This window comes from Caretta caretta, chromosome 1 (genome assembly GCF_965140235.1).
Source record: "Caretta caretta isolate rCarCar2 chromosome 1, rCarCar1.hap1, whole genome shotgun sequence".
In the NCBI taxonomy this organism is placed as follows: domain Eukaryota; kingdom Metazoa; phylum Chordata; order Testudines; family Cheloniidae; genus Caretta; species Caretta caretta.
In genome coordinates, this window is record NC_134206.1 from 345510294 (window position 1) to 345535679 (window position 25386).

Sequence of the window (25386 nt, forward strand, 5' to 3'; positions counted from 1 at the left end):
CCAACATGGGTTTGGCTGATAACTCTGGAGCACAGCAGCTGTGGGTCTTTAACCCCCATCAGGACCACAGCTAGTGCTTCATTTGTGCCAGGGCTTGTCGGGGCTGAGCCCCGGCACCTCTAGGCTTGGCAGTTCATAGCCCCAGCACCTCTGGGCTTGCGGCACCAGCTATGAATGTAGAAAAGGTACTTGAGCCCCGGCACCTCTTTCATTAAAAATAAAGTGCTGACCACAGCCTCTCCAAGATTCTGGAAAACCTGCTGGCTTTTTCTTCAAGGCAGGGGTGCCAGAATAGGGATGGGAGGGGAAGGGGGTCAGTGGCCCCATCACTTTTAAAAGTGGGAGGGCTAAGAGGCAGTGCAGGAGCTGGGCCTCAGGGCAAGAGGCACCGTGGGGGTGGGGTGATGCGAAGATAGAGGCTTGGGCAGAAGGGGTGGTATGGGGGTGGGGCCTCAGGGGGAAGGGGCGGGGCAGGGGACAGGGCCATGGTTTGGGTGCTGGTGGCCCCCAACTTTTTGGAGCTTCCGCCGCTTCTTCTTCAAGGGTGCCATGGAGGTCTTGGAGTCAGCTTTCTGCATGGCTGACAGCTGTCCAGGTCTCATTGCTGAGCTCCAGTAACCCTTCTCGATCGCGATACATGTGATATTCCACCGCTTTACCTCTCCTCTCCTACCACCAATGCTCCCCATTGCAACCACCACCCTTGCACCTGCCTGGGACTCGCACGACCTCGTCAGCACTGTTAGATATAATTTCATCCCCTTTATGCTCTCCATAGTCTGGGGTCTTCCCAGTTGCAGGTTAAAGTTAAAGCAGCCTTGGGAAGTTTTTCCTAATGTCCAGCCTAAATCGCCCTTGCTGCAACTTAAGCCCATTTCTTCAAAAACTTTAAAAATAGCTCAATGCTGTTCTACTTAAAATCACCTGCATTTCTTATTATTGGTTGCAGAGCAGCAGTTCTCAGCCCTCGGCCGCATGCAGCCCAATTAGCACAAGGCCCAGCTGTGTGCTAAAAAAAATTCAAAATTTGCTGCTCTGTTCTGAAAGGGGGCTGGGCTGGCTGAAGGGGAGACAGCATCTGGCAGCCTGCTGGAGCGCTCCTGCCGGCAGGAGGCTGGTGAGTGCCACGGGTGGCAGGGTGCGGGAGAGTGGGTCTCTGGGCAGGTTTGTGGGGATGAGGGGCATATCTGGGCGGCTTGGGTCTGTGGAGGGGAGCAGAGGGGAGTGGCCTGGGGCTCCTCTGGGCAGGTGGCGAAGGGGGGGTGGGGTGCTCTGGGCTTCAGGCAGCCCAGGGCTCCTTCAGCTGAGGGGGGGTGCTTGGGGCTTCTCCGGGAAGGGCCTTGAGGCTCCAGCTGTGGGGGGGGGTGTAGAGAGGGGTCTTGGGGCTCCGGCTGCCGGGGGGTTGGGGTGGCGGAAGGGGTGGAGTCTGGGGCTAGCCTCCCCAAAGGGGGGCTCCACCCGCTGCCCCTATGCCTGCCGCTCGCCTCCTGCGTCCCTTCTCAGTCCCCCACCCACTGCTCGCCTCCTCTCACCCCCCCACACCCGCCGCTCACCTCCTCACTCCCCTGCCCCTGCTGATGCTTCGCCCTGCCCCCGCCCAGTAAACTGCCGTGGCTGCAGAGAAACCCCCTCGTGGCCGCAGGAGGCCACGGTGGCCTGCTTGAGAAACGGCGGACTAGATGACCCTTGTGGTCCCTTCTCACCCTGGGGTTCTATGCGTCTAAGCAATGATCCCTGCTCTGAAAAGCATCATTTACCCTCATAGCTCTAAACAAAAGCCTCTGTATGTACGTCTGGCAACGATAAATCTTGAAGTCAGAATCTGCTTATTTTACCCACAATAGATGATTAAGCTGAGGCCCCGAGAGGTCGTGCATCTTACTAAAAGTCACAGTGAATCAAAGGAAGAAGCAGGAGTCAGACCTAGGATTCCAGCACAGTATCTTCCAATCCAGCCAGCAGATCCTTCCTTATTACCATCTCCTATTTCAATTTGAAAGGCCAATAAAGATACCAGATAACAGATACCAGAGATTGTTTTATAGGAATATTTTAATCTTGATGTGACATTCCCAGAGCTAACTCCCGCCCTGATCCTCAAGGTTGATGCTTATTTGCTTTTATCACATACATAAATTTCTGTGTCATATGCCAGGTGAAGATGACACACCCCTGTAAAAAAATGAACTGCAGATTTTTCTTTTGCCTCATTAGCCACCTACAGTAGTTCTAAGATGCATTCCTTTCCTGTTTGGGTGGGTATGTACCTTAACAATCCACAGAGCAAATACAGTTGACATAGTGGGTTTGCAGGTATTGAATCCCACAGTGTAGCTGACAGCTGTCCAGGTCCCCTCCTCCCCGACACAGAAGACATCCCACATTCTGATCCACAGGTTACTAATAAAAAAATACTTTCAATTTTTATTTTGCTTGGACTTTAAAGCTGGAGCCTGGTTCTCCACTGCCCGCACTTTGCATCGAGTGTGTATCAAATGATACAATGGATGTAAATGCTGACACCGATCACAAGGCACTGGAGGATCAGGTCCTCGGATCAGAATGTTCAGAAGTGCTTAGCCCTGGACGTTGAGGCCAGATTTTCATACAAGCTCAGCTCACATGTAGGCGTCAAACTAAGTGGCCACATTTTCCAGAGGCGGTAGGTTGGGTGCTGAGCAGTTTGAAAGATCTGGTGCGTAAGCATCTAAATGGAAGCAGTGCTTTTCTGAAAATCTGGCCCTGATTGACCTGATTGAGTGCCCCCCCCCCCGCCTATGAGCCGGACCTGCTGGCTGCTTCCGGGGCGCAGCGCGGTGCCCCAGGACAGGTAGGGACTAGCCTGCCTTAGTGCCACAGCACAGCCGACTGGACCTTTTACAGTCCGATTGGTGGTGCTGACTGAAGCCGCCAGGGTCCCTTTTCCACTGGATGTTCCAGTCGAAAACCGGACACCTGATCACCCTATGTTGTTCCCAGGGCTGGCCGTAGACCAAATGGCACGCCAGGCAAGGAGCATCTTTGCCCCTCCCTGTTCTTAAACTTTTGAATACCTTATTTTTTATTGGATTTGTAGCCCATTTCCCGACTGTGATGCACGATTTGCATGCATGATTTATCCCTGTCATATAAGACGATAGATTTGCACACTGGCATCTGTAAATCTGTATTTATTCATGCACAGCACCCCGAGCCTGGCATCTCCCAAGCCCGGCAACCCAGGTGGTCACCTGGGTCGCCTCCCTCTAAATCCAGCCATGGTTGTTCCCCTCTGGTGCCGGCTGGGCCTGTCTAGAGGCTGATGAAAGTGCTGCAGCCTTGGCTAACAGAAGTGGCTGTTTTCGCTCAGGAGGAGGAGGCTCATGCTTTAAGATCCCTCAGGTTTGATCCTGCTGCCGACGCCTCACCCAGGGGACGCAGCATTGTACACGCGCCCTGTAACGCTGGGGCAACGTGAATGTCCATTTAGAAGTTCTTTCAGTACTGATAATCGGAGGTACTTTGAGTAACTGGTGCACTGGAATTTTAAAAATATTCCTTTTATTTTGAGAGTGTCTCATTAAGAGACCTGGTGACTACAGTAGCATTTTACTCACCCTCTTAATAACACAAGCCTCACAGCTTCAAGGAAACTAGAGCAGTGGGGCCCAAACTTTTTCCCCTGCAGCCCCCCTTGCCAGTAATGTCCGTGCCCCTCCAGGATGGGAGCGGGGGCCAAGCTGCATCCGGAAGTGGGGCTGTGGCCATGGCTGGGGCCAGGATCTGGGAGCGGAGCTGGGGGCTGGGAGCGAGGCCGGAGAGGAGCTGGGGACAGAGCAGGGCTGGCTGGCGCTCTCTCCGTGCCCCCCTGTGGGGCTGCCCTGGGTTCTCCTGTGCCCCCCAGACATTCCTCTGCACCCCCCTAGGGGGACGCGTCCCACAGTTTGGGGCCTGCTGAACTAGGGGGAGTTGTCTAGTCTGTACCGTTAATGTGCAACATTCCCTGTCAGAAAAACCTATGAGAACAAGCTCACTGCTACCACATGTATAGGGGTCTATTAAATAGGGCAAGAGACCTATCCTGGATTAGTATGTCTGGGGGAGGACGGCAATGCAGACAAATGGGAGCGTCCGCCCTCTAGTGGTCATTATATGAAACAACTCCTTTCATTGCCTGCAGTCGCTTTCCATGGGCCTTTTTGAATTTCCAGACTGGTAAATTATGGATGTAAATTATGAGGACTGGTAAATTGGTGGTGACTCCATCAAGATTTGCCTTTAAATCAGAATTCAAATCCTTTTGCTGCGCACTTTAATGAAGGATTTTAGTTTTCCAGATTTGGCACAATAACTCTTCGGGCCTCAACTGAATTTGGTAAACGGAACATTTCTAGGATGATTTCAAAACTACTCTGACAGAAATATCGTGGAAAATTTCCCAAGGCACAGGACAGTTAGGTGACATTGCTGGAGACTGTGGTAGAGTCTGGATTAGAACCCAAATCTCCTGAGTAGACTCCTGCTCCTGGCTAATTTTTAAGCCCAATTTAGACCTGAACCAGCCCCAGCCCCAAACCCAAGCCTGAGAGGTTCAGATCTTTTCCCATCCCTTCCCCCTGAACCTGACCTCCTGCCCATGGGGTCGGTGCTGTCATGTACTTCTGTCCCAGATATGGCCTGGCTACAGAGCTTGCTTCTACCCACCAGATATATTCATCATGAATTCCTTTAATGCTGTGCCCACTATGGTTAACTTTAGCTGACATAAGGCCTTTGACACACAGTGCCACCTAGTGGCTGAACGGTATAGTACAGTTTGCTATTGCATTAGAGGCCCGGTGGTGGTTTCATGCCCTGGTGGCCACGCCGTGTGCCCTGTGCTTGCTGGCTACCACGCCTCCGCTGCTCGGCGGAGAGGCTCTGCGACTCCTCGGCACGCTCACGGCACCGCGAGGTGGTAGCGGCCGGCAGGAGACGGGCACGCCAAAGCTGCCAGGCAAGAGGAGAACCAATCTGCACGCAATGGGGTCAGGTTGTTTTCCCACCTGACTCGACCTGGACTCAACAGTTGTAGTGGGGGTCCCATCAGGTTTGGATCAGGAGCTCCCTCATGAGCCTTAGTGCTCCCTAGTTGTCATTCCCCTTGTGTCCAGCTAGAGATCACCCCTATCTTCTCCCATCTTGCTAGTTTCTAGTTGAACCCCATCCCGACATAGCAGGAACCTCCTGGCCTGGCTGAGGTTTGTCAGCAGGATGATATAGGAATTAGTGGCAGTACCCCCAGCCTGACAGTACATCCCCCTTATCTTCTCCCCGGCACAAGTAATGCTACCGTTTAGTAGCTGCTTTAAGAACGATGCAGCAGACCCATAAATGCACCCATTAACATGGCAGAAATCAGGCAACAGGGGCAGCATGAGGGAGGGTCATGGCAAGGAATCCACCTCCCCTCCCACCCCTTTAACACTGGGAGCTGCTCTGCATCCTCCCCCTGCATCTTGGCCCCCAACACATCATTCGTCTAGTGCCCATCAGTCACCTCGAACTGCTGCTGGAGTCTGCTAGTGCCATTTGAGTCTCGCTGGTTAAAACACAGGCTGTTGCCTCACTCCCTGTTGCACTGGAGGCGGATGGGGTCTTGACAGCATCAGATGGGAAAAGCCTCAAAAGATGGCCCATTGGATGCCCTGGCTGAACTGGGCTGGAAAGAAAGTGATCTGAAAAAAGTGTGGGGAGTGTATCACAACCTGGGAGCAGCATCTTTGGTAAGACAGTGCTTAAAGTCTGTCCCTCTGTGACCCACCTGGATTTTTGTTCGGGGTCTTTGACCCTTTGTGTTCTCCCTGCCCCCAAACTTTCCCGTCTCAGTGAGTCCATCCCTCTATCCATGTACTTCCACCAGGCTCAGCACCATAGTATTTTACGGAAAATTCACCTAAGGCTTCTTTTACTTCCGACCTCCACTGTGGCCACAAATTCCCACCTGGAGCAGCCTTCTTCATGGCATGTCTGCCCTGCCTTTTAGAGATGTTATGTCTGGCACAAGAATTGCTGTGGTTCTGGTGGGGTATATAGCACCATTGGCTAGATGGGTCGTCTTTAACCAATAGCTTGCCAGGGGGCTGTGCCCTGTCCTTTCAGGCACAAATCCAACCACAATGATCTGTGCATTTGCCTCCTCCAGGCTAAGCTATTGCAACAGGCTGGAACTGGGGATGGGTCTGAAGGCTACCAGCCAACTGCAGCTGATGTAGTGCTCAACACTGCACCTACTAAGGAGAGCGGACTGATGCCAACATCTCACTGTGGCTGCCACTTCGGTTCTGGGTCCAATTCTAGGTCCTGGCCCTCATCTAGAAGGGCTCATGGCTCGATCCTGGTGTGGGTTACACTGGTGTAGATCTTCAGTAACTTCACTGAAGACAATGGAGTGATTGTGAATTTACACTAAAAAAAAAACAGGAGGACTTGTAGCACCTTAGAGACTAACAAATTTATTAGAGCATAAGCTTTCGTGACCTAGCCCACTTCATCGGATGCATAGAATGGAACATATAGTAAGAAGATATATATATATATATATATATATATACACATACATACAGAGAAGGTGGAATTTGCCATACAAACTGTAAGAGGCTACTTAATTAAGATGAGCTATTATCAGCTGGAGGAAAAAAAAAACTTTTGTAGTGATAATCAAGATGGCCCATTTAGAGAGTTGACAAGAAGGTGTGAGGATACTTAACATGGGGAAATAGATTCAATATGTGTAATGTCCCAGCCACTCCCAATCTCTAGTCAAACCCAAGTTAATGGTATCTAGTTTGCATATTAATTCAAGCTCAGCAGTTTCTCGCTGGAGTCTGTTTTTGAAGTTTTTCTGTTGCAGAATTGCCACCCTTAAGTCTTTTACTGAGTGGCCAGAGAGGTTGAAGTGCTCTCCTACCAGTTTTTGAATGTTATGATTCCTGATGTCAGATTTGTGTCCATTTATTCTTTTGCATAGAGACTGTCTGGTTTGGCCAGTGTACATGGCAGAGGGGCATTGCTGGCACATGATGGCACATATCACATTGGTAGATGTGCAGCTGAACAAGCCCCTGATGGCATGGCTAATGTGATTAGGTCCTCTGATGGTGTCACTTGAATAAATATGTGGACAGAGTTGGCATCGGGCTTTGTTGCAAGGATAGGTTCCTGGGTTAGTGTTTTTGTTGTGTGGTGTGTGGTTGCTGGTGAGTATTTGCTTCAGGTTGGCGGGCTGTCTGTAAGCGAGGGCTGGTCTGTCTCCCCAGATCTGTGAAAGTGAGGAATCATTTTTCTGGATAGGTTTTAGATCCTTGATGATGCGCTGGAGAGGTTTTAGTTGGGGGCTGAAGGTGATGGCTAGTGGCGTTCTGTTATTTTCTTTGTTGGGCCTGTCCTGGGTCACTGAGAGCAGAACCCAAGTGGTCTCAGAATTCTCCTCTGTCTCCTCCCATACCTGGAGCCCATTTTTGAACTGATGAGCATCAGGGTCAGGGAGGCCTTTGTGGAGGGTGCATGGCTGTGAGACACCCTCCCAGCAGGGTTCAGGCTGGGGCTGAGTCTTACCCCACTTACAGTGCAGTCATTTACTAACACAAATGTTTTCCAATCAATCCTGGGTCTCCCTGACTACACAGCAGGTCACTGCTTCATTAACAGGGAAGGGGAGAGAGTTCTTCTGTTTCACTATTGGTGATATTATGTAGGGTGGCCAGATACTGCGGTGATGGGCACCGTAGAAGTGCCTTCAGTTAGGTCTAGGTAGCGGAGAAGTGGGGATCCTGATGTATCCTATTGTGGATCATCCATCTTTGCCCAATACCATCATTTCCATCCCTGTGTGGTTTGCGCATTAATGTGACTGCAGACAAAACTGGCTCACTGCAATGAACCAGCAGCCTTCATGCAGGCACCGGCAGAGCTCAAACCCAGGCCCACAATGCAACTGCACAAACCTGCACCACTTGAGCTAAAACAAAATGTCTTCAGCTATGAGGAAGTAGCTGGTTGTTATCTGCACAGCTCATAGACATAGACTCATAGACATTAAGGTCAGAAGGGACCATTATGATCACCTAGTCTGACCTCCTGCAGGCCACACAATCTCACCCACCCACTCCTGCAATAAACCTCTCACCTATGTCTGAGCTATTGAAGTCCTCAGATCATGGTTTAAAGACTTCAAGGTGCAAAGAATCCTCCAGCACAGTTCCCAGAGATGGGGTATCTGGGATAGTGAGGCCTACCATAGCCTATAAGTAAGATGGTCACGTGTATAGACGGTGGTGTTGGAAATCCTTTTCTCTTGTTATGCTTTGTTCCTACTGTTAGGATTAAATGATACTTGGATTTGGGAAAGGTGATTTGGATCTCGGTGTTCACTACTAGTCACATCTCCTGCAGAGAAACCTGCAGGGAGCCAAACACAGTCAGGCCTGCTGGGTAATCACAGTTGTTAGCGAGGGCCTGTAACCTGGGCCTGGTCTGAGAGAGGGAGAATCATAGGATTCCACCCTCAGAGAGGTGAGGGCGCAGGGCCTGTCACCTGCATGGTGCACTCTGAGAAACTAGGTAGGGTCAAAGGTGCAGCAAGCCCTGAACTGGGCCAACAGTGAGGGTTAAAAGGTTTTTCGAGGTGGAATAGGAATAGAAATGATTCTTGTTAATAAACCAATCAAACCAGGGAAAATAGCTCTCTTTGGATTTTGCCATTCCATGGTGCATTGCGAATCCAGTCACAGCATCGCCAGGCGAATACACGAGAACCAGCGACTGAAACATAGGGTAGCTGGCCAAAAAACCTCACCATCCAGCCATCTTGTGTATCTAATCGACCTAGCCGGGGTATTTGTAGGGCGCCCATTGCTGCAGCATCTGGGCTCAAGGCCAGGGGCCCTATTCTGAAAGGCTCTGTAGGCCTAACAGGGCAGGACTTTGAACACTATTGAGGAGGGATCATGGCGGGGTTGTTTCAGTGAAGGGATTTTCTGTAACAATGACACCAACAACATTATGGGAGAAGCCTGATTTAGAGTCTCACTTGGATTGGAGACCCCCTAAAGGCCTGCATTTCCCCTTCTTGCCTAATGCCTGTTAGACAGCCACCAGATGGTGCTGTGCCACGGTGTCCCCACACAATCTCTCCTAGCATCACAACCCCCTGCTCCCAAATCCCCACAGATCCATAGTGAATTACTAGCTTTTAGCCTTCCCCTGAAGCAGCTGGTGCTGGTTGCCAGCCTAGATGGACCATGGGTCTGATCCAGCGTGGTCATTCCTAGGTTCTTTCACAATCCCCACACCCACTAGCTAGTAACTAGGCAGGGTTGGTAGTTTCCCAGCAGGGATCCTATGAGAGCTCCCATTAGCTGTTGGCACTTGCTAGCTGCCGGATGGCTATAGAGTAGAAATTGCGGTGGTGGAATTTGTTGGCTGGCAAAGCAGCATCCCTGGGAAGCCAGGCAGACCAGCTTTTTAGCTGCCTCCTCTTCCCCCACACATATGGTAGGTGAAGTCTTGGAGCCCCTGATTCTCAGAGAAGATCCATGTGAATAAGGGTATCGCTCAGCATGTGCCCTGGGGAAAATTCATTTCCCATTACAGAAGGGCAGACCTCTCAGCTATATATTACGCTTAGGGTGCTTCAAGCAGCCAGCAAACCTTTCAAGCTTTTTGTTGCACGTACAAACTCGCCTGGAGCCTCCAGCTCAGGACTCGATATTTCCAGTCTAATATTTAGATTCAGTAATAGTGGCAGGAACGCCGCCAAGCATCGAGCCTGCATTAAAACCCCAGCGGCAGGTGACCCATAAGCAGTTGCCTTTAACGATGGTGATAATGGCGGTTGGTTTGCGCTTGTTTTAATGTTGCAGGTTCTGTGCTGCTGTCAACCTGCTTGATGACTAGGATGGGTGGGCGGAGCCCAAAGCCATGGAAAGCCCCGCCTCTCAGTGAGGGAGGGGCCACAGAACCTAGTCATCAACCCAATACAGAGAACAAAGAGGGAGGGGGTGCAGGGAAGAGGGCCAAAATGAGGGGTGGACTGAAGCGCTGTAGCCAGAGAACAGAAATCGCACTGGCAGCGGCAGGGCGAGGTGTCACGCCGAGGTACAGAGAATGACAGTAATCGGGATTGGAGGTCACTAGGTCATCGCGGTGACTGGCTGTCTTAGAGCTCTGAGTGCAGGCGGCGTCCCTGGAGAGTAATGCCCCGGAGGTGGGGAGCTCTCCCGAGTGTTCACCTTAACTCACCAGCATCCCCTCAGTCCTTCTGGGTCTCTGCTTCTACTGACTGTTCTTCAAGCAAGCGCTGATCTCCGCCAGCCCGCAGGGAGCCGTTCGTCTGACAGGAAGCGAGGTAGCTCTGGGTGCTGCGTGTGTCTCGCTGGCAGTTGGGCCCTGGCTGATTCCCCGTCACCCCCAGGGGCTTTGTAGAGAAATCTGACAGGATGGGGAGAGGCAGGAACCCAGGAGGCAGAGAAGTAGGTGCCCATATGATTTTTGGGGTGTGCCGGAGATGGGCAGCGGAAGCCATTGCAATGAGGTCCCACTAATGTCTCTGGGGCGGGCCAGCCGGGCTCCATATAGGAGCTGTGGAGAGGTCTGGCAAGGTGGGTCTAGGGGAACTTGCCTTTATCCAGGAGAAGGCCAACTGTCAGTGCCAGTAGCACCGTCTCTGTTCCATGTCCCGAAGCCCGGCAGGGACATTGGCAGTGTCTAGGGAGTGTCGCTGGAGACAGCCCGTGGTGGGCTTGCTCAGGAACCAGAGGTTCCTCCACAATATCCCTACAGTCAGGGCTGGATTTAGGGGCAGGCGACCGCCTGGAGCGCTGGGCTTGGGGCGCCCTGGGCTTTGGGTGCTGTTTTGGTGCAGCTCGGCAAAGCCACGTACTACGCCGTGAGACTGGGCTGCACTCCTGGCATTAGTCACCGTGAAAAGATGTCGTTTGCAGTAAGATTTGTTGACGATGAGGGTGGCTGTACCCAAGGAAAGGAACGCTTTATCTGTGGATGCCTCTACTGGGAAAGGGTGCACCCTCACCGAACTGTTTAAGAAGGTGTTGAATGAGAACAAAATAAAGCTTCAGGACTGCCGCGGCCAAGGCTACAGCAAAGAACACGAAGGGAAGGAACAGCGGCACTGAATCCAAGAGCTTTCTTCATGCCTTGTGGCTGCCATTCCTCAACCTGGCTGTGTCAGATGCAGTGTCATCTATAGATTCACTGTCTCTCTTTGGAGTACTGCAAAGGAGACACGTCCTGTTTTCAGCATCGGCTGTCAGGGGAAGATCCTCACGGACAATGTTACAAATCTGACCGCGAAGCCGCAAAGTGACACTTGCTGGGAAAGCTGCATTGACAGTGTAAGGCCAGTGAGGTACCAAGTGACTGAAGTTTACGATGCCCTGATGGAACTGGTGCACTTGAGTAAAGCCGCAGCCGGAATCCGACATGAGGTGCAAAGTCTGGCAAAGCAGATCACCGACTTCAAATTTCTGGTCTTAGCTGTGGTTTGGCACGATATCCGGTTCCAAGTAAATGTTGTAAGCAAGGCATTACAAACTCAGTCGACGGGTATCGTGACCACTGTTACTTTGATGAGAAGCTGCCTTGATTTCCTTGTGGCCTACAGAGACAACAGATTTAAAGATGCCATAACTGCTGCCAAAGAAGTGGCGGAAAACGTAGGAGCTGAGCCTGTCTGGAAGGAAACTTGTATACACTGGAAGAAGAGCCAATTTGGTTACGAGGGCAGAGATGAGGTGATGGGAAGCGCAGAAGAAAAATTCAAGAGAGAGATTTTTTGCTCATGCATTGACACTGATCGAGTGTCCATCGAACAAAGGTTTGGAGCACCATGAAAAGACCTAGGGATTTTTGTATGACCTTAGTAAGCTGCCAGCAGACAGGAAAACACACTTGAACAATTGTATGGACCTTCACTGGATGCTGACACATGGGGAATGTTTGGATGTCAATGATAAAGACCTCTATGTCGAATTGGACAACATCTGTCACATTTTGCCGCGCGGGAAGCATTCTCCACTTCAAGTTCTCCAGTTCATGCATGATGCAGAGCTGAAGGACACTTTTCCTAATGTGGGGATAGCTTTGAGGATTCTGCTCATGCTGCCGGTCACAGTCGTGAGTGGTGAGAGCAGCTTTTCGAAACTCAGGCTCATTGAAACATATCTTTGACGCTGGTTGACGAGAGACTGACATGGCTTGTTCTTTTATTGCTTGAAAATGCCATTGGCCAGTCTTTGGATCTCTCTGACACTGTACTTCTGTTCGTGCGGGCAAAGGCGAGAAAAGCGACCTGTTGAACTAAAGGACTAGGGTTAACGTTCTGAGGCTGTCACCTGCTGTAACACCATCTAATACTGCTCCGCCCAATGTTGGTGCACAGTGCAATTTCTTGATGTTACTACATTTCATTTATGTTTAAAATTAAAAAGTTTTTATAAGCCTAGAGGAAATGAAGGTTTTTTATTTACTTATATATGCCACGAATAAATACAGATTTACAGAGCCTAGCGTGCCAATTTATTGTCTTATATGACAGAGATAAATCATGCATGCAAATCATGCATTGAAGTTGTGAAATGGGCTACAAATGCAATAAAAATAAGGTATTTAAAAGTTTAACAAATGGAGCGTGGACACCAAAGATGTTCCTTGCCTGGGGCGCCATTTGCTCTAGGGCTGGCCCTGCCTACAGACAGCCCAGCCTTTACTCTCCACCTTTCCAGGACAAAACCCTCTTTTACACCCTCTCTTGCCTTCTGCCCCAAGTCAACCTTCCTGGTTCTCACCTTCAGGGCTGTGGACAAGTCCACACCTGTCCACACCTCTGCTGTCCTTGTACCTCCTCCCAGGCTGCCTTTTATGCCTGGAGCCTTTCCACATCCCTGCTCCCATCATGTGCCAGATTCCCAAACCGCCCCTTCCATGAAGCCACTCTAAGATCATCCACCATGGAGAAAGGCGTTTGCTCTGCTTTGAGAATGGACCTTCCAGTCACTGGTGACCAGGTGCATTATGGGTCTGAACAGTATTACCCATCCAGTTCAGACTGTGAGCTCCTTGGGGCAGGGACATGGGCTTCTTCTGCTTTTGGTGCAGGGCTGAGCCGATGGCACTGAGCCAAGAACCAGTCAGTGCCGATTTCATCTGCAGTGGCTGGCACGCAGTTGTGAGCCTCAATCATTTCTAATCACTGTTTTACTCTCTTTCAATAATTGCTCTATTAAATCTGAATTAAAACATGTACAGTGTTTGGGAAAGTGCCATGCACAAGCTTTGACTCAAGCTGCTCACAAGCAGATGGCAATCAGCCAGGACCAGTAACTGAACGGAACCACATGGAGCTGTGCGAGGGGCCAGGACTGGAGCAGACGGGGGTGCTGCAGGTCAGGACTGGAGGAACGGGGAACCACGTGGAATAACACATACACTAATTCACCCACAAGAGAAAGGGGAAACAACCCCTCCTTTTCCTTCCATCTCCACCTTTCAACTCTTCATTTGGACCATTCCAACCCAAAAGCCCCTTCGCGATCTCTCATGTCATTTCCTCCTGCATCCCTTGCCACTTACTCCTTGCAATGCAAAGGCAGCTGGGAAAAAAAAACAGTGTTTCAATGCTTAGCCAGTGAAAACGTGGCACGGTTCGGAGTACGTCAATCCGAGGCCAGTGTCAGGGACATTAGGAGTAATTCGGCTATAGGCAGTTTGAAGGGTGAGGCCATTTTCTCCTCTAGCGTTACACAAAGGCAGCTAAGGGATGTGTATTAATAAATATTCGAGAGTCTTGTATGAAGTAGCCATGTAGCAGAGGCTGGAGAACAGCAGCAGGAGACTGCCAACCTCAGTCAACCTTAAATAATGGCTCTTTGCACTTTCATCTCAGCATCTCAAAGCACTTTCCAGAGATTGTAGGATTCTCAGTGCAGGGTCTGAGTCTTTGTTGGAATTTATACACACAGTGCTGAGCAAAAGGTGACTCTGATCCCAATCAGTGCTCTGGGCTTTACTGCAATAGGCTCATTTCACACACAGGGAAACTGAGGCACGGGGCAAGGTTGTAAGTTGCTCAAGGTCACACAGTGAGTGGGTGGCAGAACTGGGAAAAGAACCATGGAGAGCCATGGCCCGGTGCCTCCCTCTGGCCAGCAGCCTGTGCTGCCTCCGAGGTCACATTCCCACTGTAACCCACCTCACCGTCTGCTAGACTGTTCTCCCCTGCTGAGTGGCAGGATTTGAGTCATGGACACACAGGGATGGCTCCTGTGAGGGATCAGTGGCTGAACGGAACCACACGTGGAGCTGTGCGAGGGGCCAGGACTGGAGCAGACGGGGGTGCTGCAGGTCAGGACTGGAGACCAGATCTCAGCACCTTCCAGGACGGACTTCACGGATCAGGCCCAAGTGGAAAGAGCCCAGGGTCGGGGAGTTTGAAAACGGATACATCCTACATTGCTGCAGTTTACCCAGAAGAGGGCAGTAGAAAGCCACAAATAGTGCAACTGGATGTGTAAAGGAGACAGAGGGAGTGGGTGCTGTGCTGGTGGAACTCACCCCCTGCAGCAAAGCACCCTGTAGGACAGCGCTGCCGGAAAGAACGGGCCCTAATCAGGGGCCCTTGGCGGTTGGGAGAGCTTTGGCCCTGGATCCCTGGCAACTGGCTAGCGGGGCGCGGGCGCTGTTGGGAACAGAATGCTTCAGGGGAGACTGGGTACCTGCTCTTCGCTCCGCACCGAGGAGACCCCTTGCAAAGCCCAACAGAACCAGACTGCCCTGTGCTTCGGTTCATGGGCCCAGCAACCGGTATTGGTTAGCATGATGCCACCTTAAACGTAGTCTGTAAGGCATTTATTTCATAACAGGGTCTGAGCCTTTTTTGGTGTCTTTATGAGGGAATGAGATGGGGGTTTTATTTAAGAAGAACATAAGAATGGCCATATCAGTCTGACCATGGTCTGACCAATGGTCCATCTAGCCCAGTAGCCTGTCTTCCAACAGTGACCAGTGTCAGATGCTTCAGAATGAATGACCGGAACAGTGCAATTATGGAGTGATCCATCCTCTGTCATCCATTCCCAGCTTCTGGCAATCAGGTTTAGGGACGCCCAGTGCATGGGGTTGTGTCCTTGACCATCTTGTCTAATAGCCATTGATGGACCCATCCTCCAAGAACTTCTCTCATTCTTCTTTGAACCCAGTTATACATTTGGCCTTCACAACACTCCTTGGCAACGAATTCCACAGGTTGACTGTGCGTTGTGTGAAGAAGTGCTTCCCTCTGTTTGCTTTAAACCTGCTGCCTATTAATTTCATTGGCTGACCCCTGGTTCTTGTGGTAGGGGTAAATAGCACTGTCCTATTTACCTTCTCCACACCAGTCATGATTTTATAGACCTCTAGCATATCCCCGCTTAGTTGTCTCTTTTTTAAGCTGAACAGTCCCGGTCTTTTTACTCTCTCCTCAGATGGAAACTATTCCATACTCCTAATTATTTTTGTTGCCCTTTCCTGTACTTTTTCCAGTTCTATCTTTGTTGAGATGGGGTGACAAGAACTGCACATATGCTACTACTTATGCTAAACTATCTATTCAATCTTGTATTTAGCTGCGACACTCTGAGGACCTTTCCCAGATCTGAAGAAGAGCTCTGTGCAACTCGAAAGCTTGTCTCACCTGCCAACAGAAGTTGGGCCAATAAACGACATTACCTCACTCACTTTGTCTCTCTAATATATGGGGACCAACACAGCAAAGACAACACTACATACAACAAACACAACAGAGTTTTAAACAGTCTGGCTAAAAATCCCTTCTCAATTCTTCAGCTGTCACGGGGTGGACTCCGATTGCAATCATGTGTTCACTTGCAGTCACTATTTAGCCACTCGACGTCTCTGTGTGGTGAACAGAGTTCTAGGTAGGGTGTGACCCATGGTAAACAAGAGTCACAAAGGGGGAACTACAGCTGTGTGGAAGCCTGCTTGTCTGTCCTATTTCCTCTCTTAATCACCTGTCAGAGAACCACTGTGATTCTTTGTACGTGACATTTGCAATGTCATAATGCCACTGGTTCCCCAGTCATCGCAGTTTTCCGGGGTAAACCAGACTTGAATTTTTAATGTACAAAAGCCCCTCCCCCATCTTTTGACAAATCTTTGAGGTCTTCTTTATCCATCAGTAACAAGTCGGGGGGAGGAGAGCACGCGCTTAACTTTTGTTTTCCTTTGCAGCTGACCTTTAACTTTTCTGCACACCGCCCTGTAGTGTTGGCAAGTGTGTAGTGCATTTACTCTGTTCAATTAGCGTTGGATAAGACCGTGCATGTTTTATCCATCCCGCAGCCAAGCTAGATGTGTATCGTGGAGTTCTTTTAAACCCTTCAGTCTAACTTAGTGTCTCGAGCCCCCTCATCATTTTTCATTGCTCTTCTTTAAATTCCCTCTAACTTGTCAACACCCCTTGGCACTCAGGTGCCTAGAACTGTGCTCCATAGACTAGAAGGCTGCCAGTAATGCCAGGCGGCCAAATCTTCAGGACAGATGGCTTCTGCCATCGGTTCTGCATGATATCCCTTCCTTCTGGGTTAGTCACTGAAAGTTCATCTGTGTCCAGTACGGCCTCTGTTTCCTCCCATTCCTGCTGTGTTGGACTGGGGCCACCGCAAGCCCGACTCGATTACGCATCCCCACAGGGGAAAGCTGCTTTCCTGACTGCTGACTCAGCAGATCAGCCGGAGCCGCAGGTCGCAGGTAAAGCAACCGCCACGAGGAAAGGTTAGAGTTGTGTAAAGGGGAGGAAAGCTAACGGGAGAGGAATGAGCCCAGAACTTCTGAGAATTGGGCCCCTATTATCTAGATGCTGGCATCTCTCAGCCTTCAAACCTACCCCCATGTGGCACCAGCCATCCAAGCCTGTGACGAGTGGCCACAACACGGGACACCGGGGTTTTGTTGCACGCTGAGGCGTAACTGACCAATCATGGTGGTTTTTAGCGGTAGCCTCTCCTCCTAAGGATTCTTTTTGTGAATCAAATCCACCAGCTCTCGGAGGGGAGGGGGCCCTTCCCCAGGCTGCTGACCTCTGCCACACCCTAACAGTGACTGCTGCTGGCCTGACCCGCAAGGCTCCGGTGCTGTCCCCACTGCCCAGCTGGGTCCAGAAAGCCCCTGGCTGCTCCTTCTGCCCCTGTCCCGCTCTTTCCTCTGTGGCTGCCTGCCAGCAATTGCTGCTCCCAGCCCAACAGAAGAGTGGGGGGAGTTCGCAGTGCTCCAGCACCAGCATCCCACCAGTGCAAAACCTAGCTCTGGTTGCAAGCAAAGCGCAGAGGCAGAAGCTTGGAGAACTGGGTTCGCTGCCACTGACCTATCCAGGGACCTTGGGCACGTCACTCTCGCATCTATTTGTAAAATGGGGCTCACGCGTCCTTCTCCTCCATCACAGGGCTGGTGGGAAGCGTCATGAGTAATATTTGTAAGTGATACAAGAATGATCCGAGCCCCGGGTCAGAGTGAGAAATCCAACCAGCTCAATTGATTTAGCTTTTAGAAACGTTTCAGAGGCAACTTGATCATTGTCTACAGGTACCTATGTGGGAAAGAGATTTCTGATAGGAGACTGCTCTGTAATCTAGCAGACAAAGGCATGACAAGTTCCAGTGGCTAGAATCTGAAGCAAGACAAATCCAGACTAGAAATAAGGTGTCAGTCTTTAACAGCGAGGGTGATTAGCCATTGGTACAACTTACCAAGGGATGGGGTAGATTCTCCATCACTTGAGAGCTTTACGTCAAGACTGGATGTCTGTCAGAGATGTGCTCTAGTTCCAGCACGTCATGGGGCCAGATGCAGGACTCTCTTGTTCAGATTCTGCAGCCTGTGACATATAGGCGGTGAGACGAGATGATTTTACGGCCAGAAGAGAGTGTAACGATGCACAAGTGGCTCTGAGGGGCTTGGACAGAGGCTGCCGTAGAAGGGCCATGTGCTGTCATTAGCAACGAGAGGGTTTCACTTTGTCAAGCCGGTCCCTTTTAACCGGCAAGAAATTAACTTTTTGAAAAGTCAAATTAAAGAATAACAAAGGAGTGCAAAAGCCAGAGCGAGGAAGCCTGCAGTGCGCCAGGGACGTCTGTCTCGCGGGCACAGTGCTGGAGAGGAAACCTAAGTGGCTCGGAATTAGAATAAAAACAATAAACCGGAAGACATTGGAGTTCGATGGGTTTCATTTGATCCTGTGATAATTTTTCATTTGCACCCCACAAGGACATTTCATTTGAGCCTCTACCTGACGGCACGTTTTATTCTGGAGCTTGATTTGGCGCTACTGCTGCATACATCGCTGGCTCTCCAGATTCTTAACTTGGCCCTTCTTCTCAGCAAATGGAAAGGTTTCTGGCACGCTGGCTGTAGATGCTTTCACAAGCCGTTTCCCCATGCAGCTCGTAAGTATTCCTCCGGCACTGCCTTTTCTGCGAGAGCAAAAACAACAGCAGCAAGACCAGGGGCAAGTAGCAACTTCCCAATTCGTTGGTGGCATCGCTTTGCAGTTAAAAAGCCCTGCATCTTTCTCGCCTTGTCAGTCCTCAAGCATCATGGAGAAAGCCAATGATGAGAGAAATGTATCAGCTGCTCTTCTAACTTAATTAGACTCATTTAGTGAGGACAAGAGGAGTAGCATAATCGGAGTCAGGGGCACAGAAGGAGCGGCAGCACTGGCTAGTGGTTAAAGTAGGGAGCTAGTTGTCAGGATTCCTGGGTCTTATGCACAACGCTGTCACCAATGCAGTGTGTGAAGTGGCCTGCCAGTGCCTCAGTTTCCCCATCTGCAAAATGGGGATAATAACAAGATACTAGACAGCCGGTGGGGGTTCAGTGCTGCCCCTCTATGGGCATCTTTGTGCCCTCCCGATCTTGGCCTGCTCCTGGATTGGAGAAGCTCCTGGTGTAGTTTTGACTACCCTGGGAGCTGTGTAAGTTACTCCTCTGTCTGCCCTATGGGCCACAGCACTGCTGGGAATTTCTGCACTGCAGCATGCTGTGGCCCCACCCCCCACTCCACCCCCTTGCCAGGGCTTGCAAGGGGTTCCTCAGGAGGCAGCCTTAGGGTGTTTTCTGCTTTACCTCCACTGTGTGGGGATATTCTTCAGCCAGGTACTGGTCTTTTGGGGCCTCTTTATGCTGCGTAAAAGGGCTGGAGCAGCATAAAGATGATGGGGTGGGTATGTGTGAAGATCTTAGCCGTGGGTGTGTGGTGTAACTAACAGTTGTAAGAGTGGGTGCCTGTCTAGCTAGGTTGGAGTACTTCACTCAACACCATGGCATCTGAGCGGTGCTGTGTAACCGCAGAGTATCAGAGACTCGTAGAAACGCAGGGCTGGAAGGGACCTTGAGAAATCATCATGTCCCGCCCCCTATGCTGAGGCAGGACCAAGTAAACCTAGACCATCCCTGGCAGGTGTTTGTCTAACCTGTCCTTAAAAACCTCCAGCGATGGGGATTCCACAGCCTCCCTTGGAAGCCTTTTCCGGAGCTTAACTACTTTTATAGTTAGACAGTTTTTCCTAATATCTAACCTAAATCTCCCTCGCTGCAGATTAAGCCCATTACCTCTGGTCCTGCCTTCAGTGGACATGGAGAACAATTGATCACCAACATCTTTATAACAGCCCTTACCCTATTCGAAGACTATCAGGTGGTCCCCTGCCGTCTTCTTTTCTCAAGACTAAACATGTCCAGTTTTTTTAACTTGTCCTCACAGGTCAGGTTTTATGAACCTTTTCTCATTTTTGTTGCTCTTCTCTGGACTCTCTCCGATCTTTCCTAAGGTACGGCCTCCAGAATGGGACACAGTACTCCAGTTGAGGCCTCACCAGTGGGACTGTTACCTTTTGTGTCTTACATACGACACTCCTGTTAACACACCCCAGAATATTAGCCATTTTTTGCAACTGCATCACATGGTTGATTCATATTCAATTTGTTACCCACTGTAACCCCCAGATCCTTTTCAGTGGTACAACCACCTAGCAAGGTATTCCCCGTTTCAGAGTCGTGCACTTGGTTTTTCCTTCTTAAGTGCAGTACTTTTACTGAATTTCATCTTGTCGATTTCAGACCATTTCTCCAATTTGTCAAGGTCTTTTTGAATTCTAACCCTGTCCTCCAAAGTGCCGGCACCCCCTCCCAGCTTGGTGTCATCTGCAAATTTAACAAGCATACTCTCCACTCTATTTGGCAAGTCATATTGAATAGTACCAGACCCAGGACTTACCCCTGCAGGATCCCACTGGATAAGCCCTCCTAGTTTGACAGAGAGCCACTGGTAACTACCCTTTGAGTACAATCTTTCAACCAGTTGTGCACCCCATTATTAGCCCCTGCTCTAACAACTGGAAACACTGCCACTAAGGATGCTGTATAACTTTGACTAACACACTTCTCTGCAAACCATTCTTTTCAGGGTGAGGTATTTTCTGTGTCTGGACCTTGGTGCGGTTGGGCTACTCCCTACAGGGAGAGAAAGGGGAGAATGTGAATGGAAAGAGAAGTAAATCATAGAAATGAGACACGGAAGAGACTTAATAGATGACTTGTCCTTTCCCTGCTAATGCAAGAATGTTCCCTCAACTGTGCTTTTTAGAGCTTGCTCCAATCCTGCTTTAAATATCCCAGGTGAAAAAGGCTTCCACAACTTCCCTTAAACAATTGCACAGTCCAAGTGATCTCAGCGTTGGGATGTTTTCCCCTTTTATTCAGCCTAAAGTTTCCCTTCCCCATCCTGCATCCCATTAGCCCTGGTTAAATCCCGTTGCACCACGCTAAATATTACCAGTTCCTCCGAGAAATTCACCCCATTCTGATTCTTATAAATGGCCACCAGCCCTTGAGCCAAAGTGTGTGTGTATTTAACTTTTTAAATCTTTCCTCAGTGTTGTAGAGAGCTAAAGCAGTACAAAAGCGAGTACAGCGTGGAATGGACTGGGTGTCGTGTGTGTGTGTCAGACCACCTCCTGCTTGGGATTGAACCCGGGACTAACGGCATAAACTGTAGGGCTTTAGTTAAAGTAATAACTTTACTAGCAGGCAGCAGCAAGAGACTGTTTTCCTAGAGCCACTAAAGGGGGTCATAGACCACAGCCAGCGTGGAAGACGTGCGCATCACTGACATCTTCTGGATGGAATCAGAACTGCACAACTGCATGACATAGTTCTTACAGTGCGCACACCTGAGAAATTCTCCTTTAAGTAGCAAGGGACAGGGATTCTAGAACAGGAGGATGTGAATCCTATCACGAACATCACCCCCACTATTCAGAGTTTTTGTTATTTGTACCTTAAAGGTCACAGCGAAGATCAGGGCCTCATGGGGATACGTGCTGTACAGACACATAATAAGTGACAGTCTCTGCCTCCAAGATCTTATGCTCTAAATTGAAGAGGCAGAGTGTGGGAGGAGAACTATTCTCCCCATTTTACAGATGGGGAACAGAAGAGGCTAAGTGACTCGCTCAAGGTCACAACATAGGGAGTTTGCGGCAGAGGGAGGGATTGAACCCACGGGTCCTGCAAAGTGCCTTAATCACAAGGCCATCCTTCTGCTACACAAAGTGCAGCCCATAGTGTAGCTCCAACCAGAGTCCTAATTAGCCATCGGTTTTGGGTGATGTGGACTTTAAGTTGACAAACTTTTCAGTGCCTTCTTCCCACCGCCTCTAGGGGCCCAGAGCTTTTTCTTCTCCGCTTTAATTTGCTGATAGGTTTCTTGCTGGATGGGAGAGAACACAGACAATACAGAAATAATCATATTTGCAATAAAACCTCTCCTTCCAGACACAGACGGAACACTTTCTATTAAAGAGTGGGCGAGGGTGAAAACTGGCTGGCTGAGGAAAACAATATTTGCTCAGGTTCGGTTCAGGTTTATCTGATAGTTGCTTTCATATAGTGTTTTGGTCTTTCCTGCTTTGCTCTAGCCTAATACAGTCTCCTGCCACCCCCCACCCCCTGACACATACCATAAAAAGAGACTACCCCTCTCCCCACACACAGTTTATATCCGTCCTTCTTTATGGCCAAAGGACGGGAAGGGCTGAATGAGCATCCCTTTAAAATCATAAGATGTTAAAAAATAAGGTGGATCGTTTCCTTCTGGTCTTGGAGCCGAAAGGGGATCCATTTTCAAGCTTTCCTCCACAAGCATCAGGGCTAGAAACGTACATTACATTTGTCTTGGAATGGAAGCAGAGGTTCTCCGGTAATCACAAGACTGCCAGGGCTGGGGCTTTAAGTCAACTTCCAGTTGTCGCAAGACTTGTGATAGTCATGAGAGGCGGCAGGGTTGCAGCCCTGGGTGTGCACTAATCTGGGCCCGGCTTCCAAGAAAGTTAGGCCTGGTTTATAGCTTCCCTTCAAATGATGAATTCCTGCTTCCCGAATGAGGAGGGTGTATTTGGAGCTTTCAGGCTGGAAAACAAAGAAATTCATGGGACTGCCAGACTCAGCTCTGCAGTGGGCATATGCTAGTGTGTGCGGTCACTAGCTGGTGCCAGAGCATACATATGTGCTGGAGTCCAAACTCCAATCTGCCTCCCCTGGAACCAAGAGGCTATTTATGGTTAACCGTTGTTTTCTCCTGAATGCCATACACACATTTTTGGATAATTATAGTCGATATTTCCCCGGTTTATCCACATTGAACCGTCCAAGGTTTCCCCACCATACGACCTTTGTCTAATTAGATGAATAGTTACAGAGCAATTCAATGTGTTTATTTATTTATTATTAAGTTACCAGGTAAATAGCAAAGTTACTAGGCAAGTAGAAAGCCATATACTTGGTTGATTTAAAGGTGAGCGCCAAAGGAAAAAGACAAAATTGTGATATTGCCTGTTTACAGTTTTATAATATAGGCCGCAGACTTGAAAGGTTTAGAAAAAAAATTCCTGTTTGAATTTTACATTAGAAGGTGTTTAGGCCTATCCTGTTTTTTTCTGGACAAGAGAACCAACAGGATTATGACATGAAACATGGAGGAAGCGAAATGTGATTAACTGTGAAGGACAGGAAGGGATTTTTAGTGAGACTTCATTTTTTGTTTTTGTTTAATACCTGTTTAACTCAAACTGCCTGACAAACCATTGGGAGGAAAAGCTCCTTTGTTTAAAATTCAATACCCTGGCCTCTTCAATTAAGGGATAAGCGAAGTTCAAAGTCCATAGCTCATAGCCACAGGCTTTCCAAGGGAATCTTTCCAAATCCTGGGAAAAACAGTCTGGAAAATCCTGATATTTCTAAGGATAAAATTAAAAAGTGAAAAAAACCCTTGTATCTGAGAACCAAACAACTCCCCCCTTCCCTTCCCCCCATCAGCCCTTTATATTTTAAAGAAGCAACAAGAAGACACCAGCTCATTCGTATTCCCTCATCAGGTCATCATTAGGGGCATAATATCCCTTCTCTCTGGGTCTGATCCAAAGCTCATTGAAATCAGAGATGTTTTCCCATTGATCTTGCTAGTGAGTCAGGCCATTTCTATCCCTGCACCTGGAACACTGTCTTCTGTTCCGAGCACCTCCTTCCAAGCGAGACATTGACAAACCGGAGGGAGTCCGGAGAAGAGAAGCTAAGATAATGAATGGGCTGGAGGGAGGGATACATGAGGAAAGGTTAAAAGAGCTAAGCACGGCAGAGCGGTGACTAACGGGATGGGAATGGGAGACCACTCTGCCAGGGTTTGAGCTCAGAGATGGAGTGTGATTGTTTAGCGTGAGTGTGAAGAGGTATAACGCAGTCTGAACAGCAGGCATGACTGGGAGATCTAGCCATAGGTGCTGGAACTGGGGGTGTTGCCACCCCCCCTGGTTTGAAGTGGATTCCATCGTAAGCAGGGTGGACAGTTTGGTTTAATGCCTCTCAGCACTCCCACCGTACACATTGCTCCAGCACTCCGGGATCTAGTAGGATGTGAAACAGTCTCCCAAGGGAGGTAGGTGAATCCTCATTGCTTGCGCCGTTTAAAGGCTAGTCATGAAATGCACACTAGGGACTAATCTTGCAAGAGCAGAGCGATGGGCCTGGTAGACTAACAGGACGTCCCCATCTCTCTGCACTCCTTTGGCGCTAAAAGAAGGCAGTTCTTATTTTATTCCCCTCCCTGTCCACATTCTTATTGTTACTACTTGAAAGGGAAGGTCCCCTGAGCGAGACAGATCCTGGAGCTGGGATTGCCAAAGGTGCTGCTCCGAGCGGCGTATTTCCAAAGAGAATCCTCTGGCCTGGGAGTTTCTTGTTCGGCTCCAGTTGCTCCCACTGAACTCAAGATGGCAGCGACGCGCTGAAACACAAAACCGCCACAGCTCAACGGGGGCGACTAGCCAAGGAATGCCGCCTTCTCCCTAAGGGCCCAGCCCCTCCCTAAGAGATTCTGCTCTTGCCCGCCCCTTGCCCAACCTCCCCTGGCCGCAGGCCTGCCAGCCTGGCCTCTCGGTCTCTCTGCCGCTGTTTGGATGTTAGAGAGAAAGAAGCTGGATCTTATGCTTGTCCTTTATGATATTAATATTGGGTGATGATTGTTTTACACAGTAGGGGACAGCAGTACCCCATTCCAAGCAATGGATCTGCTTCAAGCAGTGAAAAAGGACCACCAGGGCCTGGTAGGGAGCTGTGCTAATGCACTGATCTGCCCTGGACAGGCACAGCCATGAGCACAACCCCACTGCCCTGCCATGGGAGGCGCACTGAGGATCTAAGTCCCAGCACGGTTACACAGACATTTTCCTTTAGCTCCACGGATAAGGGGCCTCTATTTTGGGAGCAGAAAGTCCTGCCTGCTATCTTCTTTGAGGGCCTTGTCGTCCAGGAGGCCATGGTCCCAGGGTAGAGCTGATGACTGTACATCTGCAGCTTATGCAGGGGCGGCAGTGTGGTCTAGTCCCTAGACTCCAGCAGACAGGGTACTCGCTGGGTCTCAGGAGGGCGGGGTTCCATTGCCAGCTCTGCCACTAACTTTCTGCATGGCCTTGAGCAAGTTACTTCCTCTGCTTCCCTCCCATTGTTTGTCTCTCTTTGGGGCAGGGACCGCCTCTAACTGTATGTACAGCATCTTGCACAATGGGGCCCTAATTTTGTCTGGGGCTGCTCGGTGCCACTGTAATACAATTAAAAAATAATAATAATCTGATTGATCTGATTCCCCATGATCACGTCTCAATAAGGTGTCCCTTTTGCCTGCAAGGTGGGCACAAGCCATGGGGACCCACGTGTTCGAATCCATTTAACTATTGCCAGTGGGTCTACAGGGGTGGGAGACAGAGGTTTGCAACAAGTGCAAGAATGCAGAAGGGCCCGCTGGAT

The 25386-nt window shown here is 49.8% G+C and overlaps 1 long non-coding RNA gene across 1 annotated transcript in view; it reads left to right on the forward strand.

Moving 5' to 3' along the window:
• Positions 1-942: 942 nt before the first annotated feature.
• The window catches only part of LOC142070667 (uncharacterized), a 78110-nt gene continuing 53666 nt past the window's right edge, over positions 943-25386 (forward strand). Inside the window, exon 1 of the long non-coding RNA XR_012666629.1 lies at positions 943-1117. This is a non-coding gene — a long non-coding RNA (uncharacterized LOC142070667). The remainder of the gene's footprint in view (positions 1118-25386) is intronic.